The 11,721-nt window shown below is 41.9% G+C and overlaps 1 protein-coding gene across 1 annotated transcript in view; it reads right to left on the reverse strand.

Annotated features, from left to right (window-relative positions):
* SLC16A12 (solute carrier family 16 member 12) overlaps positions 1–6,300 on the reverse strand; it is a 97,930-nt gene extending 91,630 nt beyond the window's left edge. The window contains exon 1 of the mRNA XM_049855929.1: positions 5,850–6,300. The gene's annotated coding sequence lies outside the window, so the exon portion shown is untranslated. The remainder of the gene's footprint in view (positions 1–5,849) is intronic.
* Positions 6,301–11,721: the final 5,421 nt, after the last annotated feature.

An 11,721-nucleotide genomic window follows, 5' to 3' on the forward strand; every position in this document is an offset into this window, starting at 1 on the left:
TAGTCACATCTAAGTACTAGTAGTTTGTTGATGTTGTCTTATAGGCTTTTTTTTTTTTTTTTAGATAAAATCCTCATAACATAAAATTGAACCTTAATGAACCATTTTAAAGTATAAAATTCAGTCATTTTTAGTATATTCACAGTTCTTTGCAACCATGACCATTATCTAATTCCAGAGCATTTCCATCACCCCAAAACGAAACCCTGTACCCATTAGCAGTCGCTCAAATTTCACCCGCCCGTCCCCATCCCCTGGCAACAACCACTAATCTACTTTTTGTCTCTAGGAATTTGCCTGTTCTGGCCATATCATGTAAAAGAAATCATACAGTATATGGCCTTCTGTGTCTGACTTCTTCAATTAGCATAATGTTTCCAAGGCTCACCCATGTTGTAGCATGTGTTGATGTTGTCTTTTAATGTTGGCTTACTTTTATGAGCACATATGGCAATCAACTTAGTTTTCATAGAAATAATATTCATTGTTTGGCACTCACATTATATCAGTTTATACAATATTTAAGTTGCAAAATTACAATAACAAGTTCAACTGGCATAAATAGGACTATGACTAAACATCACTGTAAGTGTGTACCTGAGCTGGTAAGAGCAAAGTACTCCAGTTTATTATGATGATAGGTTTTTGCCACAGTGGTCTCTGTGCTCTGAGCAACTCTGTGTTTCAAAGCCAAAGGAGCGTACTGGCTAGGCCAGTGAGTTAAGAGTTGGGCAGTACTCCATTACCAAGGACAGAGAAGGATGCATGCAGAGGGTGGCAGAGGTGTTAAATGTCTATTATGCAGCCTGACACAGCACCAACTGGGCCACAAAAGGAAGTCTTCTATATGTCATCAAAAAGGAGCAAGGATGTGCTCGCAAAGAGATAGGTACATTCTTCTGCCTCTATAGACGCATTACCATCCTATCCGTCCTTCAAGGAGCAGCTCAAACATCTCTTCCTCCATAAGGTCTTCCCTAACCTCTGCTTCTCTCAGTGTCTGCATAAGCAACTTCTCCTTCCTTTTATTTCCCAAAGTACTTATGTATCTCTGGTAGTGGTTATGGTTGGTATGGTAGCTAGTCATACAATGTGTTTTCTTCCACACCAAACTATAAGCTGCTTCAGAGACAGGTTGTGTGTCTTTATATCCCCTACTGCCACCAGCACAGTGCTTATATAAAAGAGAGGCTTAAAATATGTCTTTAATAAAGAGTAAAAGTTCAATAAATATTAAATAAATACATGAGCAAATTAATTAAATAGTGGCCTGTAACATCCTACACCTGGCTACAGCAACTCGCCCCATTTGTCAACGTACAATACTAGAAGGAGGGATGAGTATCTGATGGAACAAAGAAAAAAGTCCATTACTCTAGGTGCCTAGTAGGCATCAGAAATCGTGACTCTCCTCCAGTGTTTAACAGAGACCACCTTCAGATCAGACACTGTCAGATAATAACACTTCCTGTTGTCCTTTGATGTAGAGCAAATTAAAAACAGAAACAGGGAGAAAATCTTTGTACTCAAAATCATCCAAAGTCCTCAAGTGTGATTTGGTTTTTCTCAGTTAAATTATTACACCACTTTAATGAGTGAGTTTTTAGATATACTAGAAAGATACTCAAGAAAACAGCTTTCGAATGGGCAATTGTTAAAAAGCAAAGCAAATGGTTAGGCAAAGAATGCATAAACAACCCCAAAAGCTACACTGAATACTTTTTTTTGGCTGTATAAGACTGAAAAACTGCCAAGTTCATTTTGATAAGCCTTTGTTAAAAACAATAAACAAGCCTGAGCTTGCAAAGCATGCCGTTTTAAATAAAAAGCAATTGAGAGAATTCGAAAATGCTTAAAACTGGAAGGTTTGATTGAAAAGAAAAACTACCGTGGTAACGGATTTACCAATAAGTCGCAACACTGTACAGCCTATGAATATTGGGTAAGGGGACAAAATATAAAATGAGAAAAAATAAAGAGAGAACACTATCTTCAAAAATAAATAAAAAGCTACATCTTACGAACTAATGCAATTACAGTCTGCATTGCAAATTGGCTGTAACACCAACTTTGTGGCACCAACACTATTGAGGAAACTAATCTTCCCACGCTTCATTAGCTTTAATGTCACCGTAATAATGTCCCCAAACCAAAGAAAATGATATTTCATTGACTCCATATGAACATACATAAAACAGCCAAATGTGAGAACTGCTATTTGTGCACGATAGAATGTCAGTTCATAAAAGTCAAAATAACTTAATCTAACGTTATTTCTTTGTTTTATGTGTTTCTAAGATCAGCAGGATCACAGGACTAGAAGATAGTTTGACATGTCTATGTTTATTTCCCTGCTTTAAAAAAACCAAAACCAAACCTGTTACTGTCAAGTCGATTTTGACTCATAGCGACCCTGTAGGACATAGTAGAACTGCCCCATCGGGTTTCCAAGGAGCGGCTGGGGGATTCAAACCACTGACCTTTTGGTTAGCAGCTGAGCTCTTAATGATTGCACCACCAGGGATCCTTCCCTTGTTTTAGGCAAAACTAAAATTCCCTTCTATCTGCCTAACAGATCCCTAGAAAAATTCTAATGAATAAATTGTACCTTGAGCTCCACAAAGCAAAAGTTCTTTGTTTTGTTCATTGACGTATCCCAGCGCCCAGAACAGTGCTGGACACATAGTGGGCACTCAATAAATATCTGTTAAATTGAACTAAATTGGAAAACATTAAAATGTATTGCAATACGATACTAAAATGCTACAGAAGTGAGTTTAAAGTTCTTTCATAGCTCTCTTATAGGTCATGGTGTTAATCACAACATGGTCCACATATAAGGCCTTTTCTCAAGTCTGCTCTAAGACCATAAATCACACCTTTTAGCTCTAACCAATTATCACCACAGGTAGCAGAGAGTTAGAAGAGACTCCCAGGAAGAAGGGATGCAGCCCTGATACCAGTGGTAGACTTAATCCCATCTGTTTTGACTATTTTTCTTCTTCTGAGGGTTCATCTGGAATGTATGGGCATATTTATCTTCATATAAGAATAATTTATAATATTATTTAGGAAATAACGTTTTTTTTTTAATTATGCTTCAAAGACAGTATGACTAAATTGACCTCTCGAATCTATTTTAGAATTCCACTAGTTTAAAAAAAAGTAATAAATAAAAAAAAAATTTAGAATTCCACTAGTTTAAAAAAAAGTAATAAATAAAAATAAGAATAGGAAAATGATATGCTTAAAAACCAAACCGAACCTGTTGCCATTGAGTCGATTATGACTCATAGCGACTCTATATCTAACTATATTATTTTTGTGCAAAATGCCTGGAAGAAATATACTTTGAAAACTGAACTAGGTGGGAATGAGACAGCCTGGATTCTACTGCTAGCTATATCACCAACTAGCTGTATGAGCTTAGCCAATCATGGCCCGACTGGATCTAAGGTTCCTGGACTGTAAGGTGAGGGTTTGAATTTAGTAGATTATTGCTAAAAGCCCTTTCCAACTGCTAAGATCTTATTTTTAAAAGAGACCAAATCTGAGAGCAGAGCCAACATGGCACCCTAGATAGATACACCATGCTGTCCCTCTGCAGCAAAGACCTGAAAAACTAAGTTACACAGACATAAATATCAATCCTGGAACCCTAAGCATCAAATGAAGGGATAAATAACTAGATCAAACACCTAATGGAAGAAGAAACTGACAGAAAACAGAGAATGAGGAGACAGATGGAGTGGAGGTCCCCTGCCAACTAACACGGCATAGCGTCACCATCTTGGAACACAGTCAGCAGCTACCCTGGACAGGGTACACAGGAAGGCAACTTCACAGAGCTCCCAACAGGAGACAGAGCACCCTGTAACCAGAGAAACACACTTTCCTACCCCTCACCCCTCTGGTGAGTAGCACCAAGAACCCCTCCGGCCCGGCAGCCCTCATCACCAAGGTCTATAATATGAGCCCCACCATCCCCAGTCTACCCTGCTCCCTCCTGTCATATGGCTTTTGTCCCCCCTCTTCCTTCCTTTGCTTTTCCCTTCACACCTAGTCCTGTACACCAACCCCGACTTCCCACAGGCCCCCACCACACCACCAGGGCAAGAGAGCCACAGGTTCCTGCTACACCACCATTTTTGTTTCCTTTCTTGCTCCCTTTTCTTTCTCCCTCCCACTTAGCCCCAAATGCTACCTCCCCCCACATGCCACTGAACCCCCACCATGTTGCAGCAGCTAGAGAGCCAACAGCCCACCAACACCCTGGGTCCTTCCCACCCCCACCTGCCAGCGCCTACTATACTGCCATTTTTTCCCCTTCCTCTTCTGTCTTTTCTTATCTCTCACCTAGCCCCATACATCACCTCCCCTCCCTTCTCACTGGCCCTGCATCTGCCCTGCCGCATCCACTGGCTCCAGCCTTGCTGCCGTTTTGTTTGTTTTTCCTTTTTTTCCCTTTCTCTCCTTTCTTTCTTCATTCCACCTACCCCTGTATTCCACCTCCCCGCCTTCCCACCAAACCCCCACTGTGCCACCAGGGCTACAGAGCCACCAGCTCACCGCCATCTCGGATCCATTAGCCCTAGTTTGACATGACATTTATTTTTATGGGAACAAAAAAGAAAACAGACCACGCAGTAGGCAATTGATGATTTTTAAAGGCTAGTGAGCTTGGATATCTGGGGAGATAGTGTGTTTCTGTATTGGGCGGACAAGACTCTCCTCTCCCGTTAAACTGGCTGTGCCACTGGAGAACCCAGCTCTCAGCAAAGAAATAGTTCAGTGCCTTGGAAATGGAAAAGTTAAATCAAAGTGTTTGGTAGGGCCCATCTGAATAGACAGTAAAACAAAAACAAAGGGTAGAAGAGGTTTAGAACGCTAACCCAATAGCTCCAGGACTTACCGGAATCAGGCTGTAAATTTTTACTGGAACACTTCTGTGAGTCTGCCATACCAGGTATCTCCGCTTTTGTTTGTGAACAATAAGCAATTCGGAGAAATTAAGTTCAATCAACTGAAGTTTTTGAAGGCTGATGTGGCTTTAATACATCGTTCCCTACCACACGGAAACCCTGGTGGCATTGTGATTAAAAGTTTGGCTGCTAACAAACAGGTCAGCAGTTCGGATCCACCAGAAGCTCTTTGGAAACCCTATGGGGCAGTCCTACCCTGTCCTATAGGGTCTCTATGAGTTGGACTCGACCGCTACGGGTTTGGTTTTCTTTTTGCTTTGTTTTGTTTGCTATACCACACACGCGAAATAAATATTATCGTCTGAAGCAGAGAGGGTAGAGTGAAAGAAAACGAAAAAAAAAAAAAAAACAGAGAAAGAAAAAGAGACACTAAAAACACACAGATCCAGAAGAAAAGCACCGGGAAGTCTGCACTGGGAAACCACAGGAGACGAAGATCAAAACCGATTTCTCTCTAGCCACCTGCCCAGAAACTCTGCCTGGAGCTAGGGGTCCAACGCAAGGGCAGCCAGGCACGTGTCTCTGTCCTAATCCATCAGGCCAGCCTAGGGACCGGCTCAGGGTGGCGGGCTCACGGCCCGGGCTGGGCGCTGGAGCAGTGGGAAGCGAATCCCTTTCTGTCCAGCACCATGATGCCCAGCCCGGCCACCCTGCCACCCCGCAGCGAAGGATGCCCAGGTCACCTGAGCCACCGCACTCTCGGCAAAGCCGAGACGGGGAGTGGGAAGAGGGTGAACGCCGGGGGCTTCCTGGGCCAGCGCTAGGGATTTGGGTGCCGGCGTTGTGCTCCACAGCGCAAATCGCCACCTTTTCCGCGCTGGACCGCCTGCCACGCCCGCCCCCAGCCCGGCTCCGCCGCGTCCTCACCTCGCAGGGACCGCTGCAGGCTTGGCAGTGGCGCGCAGACATGCCCCCTGTGCGCACCCGCCGTGCCGCGTCCTTGCGCGGTGGCCCCTTCCTGGGCCCCAGACGCCGTGGTCCGCTGCTGCAAGGGGCGGGGTGCGACGAGGCTGAGGCGCCTTTGGGACTGTGGCCTGGGGCCCCGCCGGCAGCGCCGGGGAATGGAGCGTCGCGGGGAAAATCCCAGTGCTCGTTCAGCCCCGCTGGCTCCGCGGTGGACTCGCTTTCAGGCAAGCGAGGGGAATTTAACACTGGGATCCGCTCTACGTGCTGCGGCTCGGTGAGGAGTAAGGGGCTCCAGGCAGGAGGGACGCCTCGCGGTTATGTAATGCATCGGCCAGTTCTGCCCCGAGCCATCTCGCTCCCAGACTGCCCGACCCTCCCCAGGAACAACCACGCATGTCCCTCACCCAGGCAAGCCGAGAGCGCCCGGTGTTCTCAAAAAGAACTTTTCCCTGCAAGGTCAAAGAGCAAGATCTCGAGAAGGAATATGAGCGCTTCCTTAGGTGTATTGGCAGGATCTGGATCCTGCCATCCAGTCCTTTCCATTTCACCGCATAGGAAACACCAGTGTTTTAGAACCAGAGTGTTAGTTAAAAGCGTTGACTTCTAGGTCAGATGGACCTGAGTTCAAATCTCTTTAGAAGCTCGCGACCTTGAGCAGCCACTTAACTGAGCCTTAATTTCTTCACCTGTAAAATGAAGGTAACATTGGTGCCCACCTCACATGGCTAATGATCAGAGGATGAAACGAGGTGCAGGCGCCCGGTGCGCATAGCACACCCTCTGTAAACATTACTACTGCTGCTGCTTTTTTTTTTTTTTTTAATTGTGCATTAGGTGAAGGTTTACATTGGTTAAGTGCTCTGCTGCTAACCAAAAGGTTGGCAGTTGGAATCCACCAGCCCCTCTTTGGAAACTCTGTGAGGCCGTTCTACTCTGTCCTATAGGGTCTATGAGTTGAAATCTACTCCACACAATGGGTTTGGTTTGGTTTACAGAACAAATTAGTTTTCCATTCAATAATTTGTACACAAATTGTTAGGTGACATTGGTTGCAATGTGTCGGCACTCTCCCCATTACCATGCTGGTTCCCCATTTCCCTTCATCCTACCTCTCAGTGTCTTCCCTTGCCTTGATCATGTTGTGCTGACTTCCCCCATATTGTATACTGTCTTTCCATTCACCAAAGTTAACAGTATCTACTACCTAGTTAGTGAATTTCCCTCCCTCCCCCTTCCCTTTCAGGTAATCATCAGAGAATTCTCCTTTCTGTGTGTAAACCTCTCCTTGAGTTTTTATGATGGTGGTCTCATACGATATGTATCCTTTTGTGATGGACTTACTTCACTCAGCATAATGTCCTCCACATTCAACCATGTTGTGAGATGTTTCATGGATTCATCATTATTCTTTATCTTTGCATAGTATTCTATTGTGTGTATATACCATAGTTTATCCAACCATCTGTTGATGGGCACTTAGGTTGTTTCCACCTTTTTCCTATTGGGAATATTGCTTCAACGAACATAGTTGTGCATATGTCTATTCCTGTTACGCCTCTTATTTCTCTAGGATATATACCTAGGAATGGGATTGCTGGATCATACAGTATTTCTATTTCTTTTTAATGATCATCATACCATTTTCCGTAGTGGTTGTACCATTTTACACTCCCACCACCAGTGTATAAGAGCCAGTCTCTCCACAACCTTGCCAGCATTTAGTTTTTTGTTTGTTTGTTTGTTTGTTTGTTTTGTTTTGATCAGTGCCATTATTGCCAGGGGTGAGATGATATCTCATTGTAGTTTTGATTCGCCTCTCTCTGTAATGAGAACAACCATCTCGTCATGTAGTTTTTAGCCTGAATGTCTTTGGTGAAGTGTCTGTTCATGTTCTTTGCGTGTTTTTTAATTGGATTGCTTTTTTGTTGTTGAGATGTTGACATTTTCTATAAATTTTAAAGATTAGAGCTACTGTTTATTATGCTAGGGCTTCCCCAACTCCCAAAAGTTGACTTAAAATCGGCTGCCTCGAGGACTGAAAAAAAGAGCTGCCTGAGTCTGCAAGAAGACACCCCACATAAGGCTAGCTTTTCTATAAATTACTCTCCCTGCCAGAGCAAGACCTCTGAACTGAGAAGGTCTGAGTCTGACTTCTTAGGGTCTACATCCTTGATACTCAACATGTGGTTTGAAGACCAGTAGCATCAGAATTACCTGGAGCTTTTTGGAAATGTGGAATTTCAGGACCCACCCCAGATCTGCTAAAACAGAATCCACATTTTACCACAATCCCCAGGCAATTTGGATATCACCCACGTTTTAGAAGTACCTAACCAAAATGAGTGAAAAATTTTGGAAAAAATGACACAGGGACTAAGAAGTTACTAAGCAGTTAGTTATAGGCAGTATTTGCTGGATGGGACCTTAGGGTGTTTTTAAAACAGACTGGTAAAACTGTTCCTCATTTTACCCTCTGGCTATTTTGTTTTCTCCCTTCCCCTCAGTTTCCTGCCCTTTAACTATAAACCTGAATTTAAATCTTATTTTTGTTTGCAGTAAACTGTACTAGATCTAAGAGATGATTAGTGAATATGTGTCTAAAACACATATAAGAATTAATAAATATAGCCTGTAAAAGAATTCATTAGCATTGAAAATGAACTTATAAATGTAGTCAAACTGTAAACTCTGAGCTCTCACCTGTGAAGTTCTTTAGGTTAAAACCTTGACTATTTCTGCATTTCAGGAACATACCTTTCTTAGTTAAACATTATTTGAGGTGCCAAATAAGCCCTATTTTCTGTTTAAATAATGGAGGACAATCAGCCCTTTAAAAGTTTTGGAGAGTAGAAAGACACTTCTCAGGCTTTCTTCCCTTTAAATTTCCACTCACAGAGGCTCCAGCAAAGCCCAAAGCAAATATTTTGTTTCTTTCATTAAATGCTGTTTTTTTTAAATTCTGAGAATGTTTGGATTTAGTTTGCCTGATTCTATCTCTGGCACACGATTTGCATCCTGTGAGAGTTCAGTAATTGTGAGATGACGATGTTGAGGCTAATGCTGATTGTGGGCAGAAGCAATGCCAGTATACAAAGGTCAGTTCTATCTGCCTGTCCCCTCAAGGCTTCCTCCTCAAGGCTGCCAAAAAACTGCTGCCTTGGGAGTAGGCAATATGGAGGTAGAATTGACGGAGATGGAAAAAGGAAAGAAATCTTTCTCTGAGGTTGGAGGGTTGGAAGAGGTGGGTGTGGGGGGATAAAGCCCTTCTGTTTACTCCTGTGGGAGAAAGGCAAAGGTGAACCCTAGAATCCAACCAGGGAGGAAAGGAAAAATGTAGCTATTCTTCTAAGCAGTGTTATCTAATACAACTTTCTGCAATGATGAAACTGTTCTATATTTGTGTGGTTCAATACAGCTATGAAATGTGACTATTTACATTTAAATTTTAATTAATTACAATCAAAATTCAGGTCCTATTTTTTGTTAGTATTAGTGTGTTACATTAATCAAATTTCAAATGTTCCATAGCAATATATGGCTAGTGGCTACCATATTGGACAGTGCAGAAAATAGAACATTTCCATCGTCACAGGACATTCTATTGGTAGTATTTTATAGTAGTACTTAGAAGATGAATTTTTTTACTTAGGAATAAATCTAACCAGTTCGTAAAAGACCTACACAAAGAAAACTACAAAACAAAGAGATCTAAATAAATGGAAAAACATACCAAGCTCACGGATAGGTAGACTCAACATTGTGGACGTGACAATTCTACCCAAAGCTATTTACAAATAGAATGCAATCCCAATCCAGGTACCAACAACATTTGTTAAAGAGGTGAAAAAACTAATCATTAACTTTATATGGAAGGGGAAGAAGCCCTGGATAAGTCAAGCACTAGTGAAGAAGAAAAATAAAGTAGGAGGATTTGTACTACCTGGCCTTAGAAACTACTATACAGCTATAGTAGCCAAAACAGCCTGGTACTGGTACCACAACAGATACATTGACCCATGGAACAGAATTGAGAACCCAGATGTAAATCGATCCACCTACGATCACCCGATCTTCAACGAGGGCCCAAAGTCCAACGAATGGGGAAAAGATAGTCTTTTTAACAAACAATGCTGGCAAAACTGGATGTTCATCTGCAAAAAAATAAAATAGGACCCATACCTTACACCATATACAAAAACTAAATCAAAATGGATCACAGACCAAAATATAAAAGCGAAAACTATAAAGTTCATAGAAGACAAAAACAGGACCAATGCTATAGGCCCTAATACGTGGCATTAATAGGATACAAACCATAATCAACAACACACAAACTCCAGAAGATAAGCTAGATAACTAGGATCTTCTAAAAATTAAACACTATGTTCATCAAAAGACTCCACCAAAAGAGTAAAAAGAGAACCTACAGACTTAGGAAAAAAAAATTGGCTATTACAAATAAGACAAAGATCTAATCTCTATAAAATCTACAAGAAAATCTAACACCTCTACAACAAAAAGACAAATAATCCCATTAAAAAATGGGCAAAGGAAATGAACAGACACTTCCACAAAGAAGACATTCAAACGGCACACAGACACATGAGGAAATGCTTGCGATCACTATTAGAAAAATGCAAATCAAAACCACAATAGGATACTATCTAACTTGGCATTACAGGCACAAATCAAAAAAAAGGAAATAACAAATATTGGAGAGGCTGCAGGGAGATCAGAACTTTTATGCACTGCTGGTGGAAATGCAAAATGATATAACCATTTTAGAAAACAATATGGCACTTTCTTGTGTATTCCTGGGATGTACACTCCTAGGAATACATCCTAGAGAAATAAGAGTTGTCACACGATAGACATATGTATGCCTATGTTCATTGCAGTATTGTTCACAAAAGCAAAAAGATGGAAACAACCTAGATGCCCATAAACAAACTATGGTACATACACACAATGGAGTATTACACAACGATAAAGAACAATGATGAATCTTTGAAGCATCTCATAACATGGGTGAATCTGGAGGGCATTGTGCTGAATGAAATAAATCAATCTCAAAAGGACAAATATTGTATAAGACCACTACTGTAAAAACTGTTGAAAATGTTTACACACAAAAAGAAACAATCTTTGATGGTTACAAGAGAGGGGAGGGATGGGGATGGAAAAACACTAAACAGACAATAGGTAAGTGGCTGGTGAAGGGTAAGACAGTACACAATACTGGGGAAGCCAACACAACTTGTTCAAGGCAAGGTCATTGTAGCTCCACAGACACATCCAAACTGCCCGAGGGCCCCAATTACTGAGATGGGGGCTGTGGGGATCATGGTCTCGGAGAATATCTAGCTCAATTGGCATAACATAGTTTATAAAGAAAACATTCTACATGCTGCTTTGGTAAGTAGCATCTGGGGTCTTAAAAGCCTGTGAGCAGCCATCTAAGATTCTCCACTGATCTCACCTCTTCAGGAACAAGGGAGAATGAAGAAAACTAAAGATACAAGGGAAAGATTAGTCCAAAGGTCTAATAGACCACATCTACCACAGGCTCCACCAGATTGAGACCAGTACAACTAGATGGTGCCCAGCTACCACCACTGACTGCTCTGACAGGGATCACAATAGAGGGTCCCAGACAGAACTGGAGAAAAATGTAGAACAAAATTCTAACTCAAAAAGACCAGACTTGCTGGTTTGACAGAGTCTAGACAAACCCTGAGAGTTTGGCCTCTGGACACCCTTTCAGGTCAGTAATGAAGTCGCTCCTGAGGTTTGCCCTTCAGCTGAAGATTAGATAGGCCCATAAAACAAAATG

The sequence above is a fragment of the Elephas maximus genome, chromosome 16 (assembly GCF_024166365.1).
Source record: "Elephas maximus indicus isolate mEleMax1 chromosome 16, mEleMax1 primary haplotype, whole genome shotgun sequence".
Classification (NCBI taxonomy): Eukaryota; Metazoa; Chordata; class Mammalia; order Proboscidea; family Elephantidae; genus Elephas; species Elephas maximus.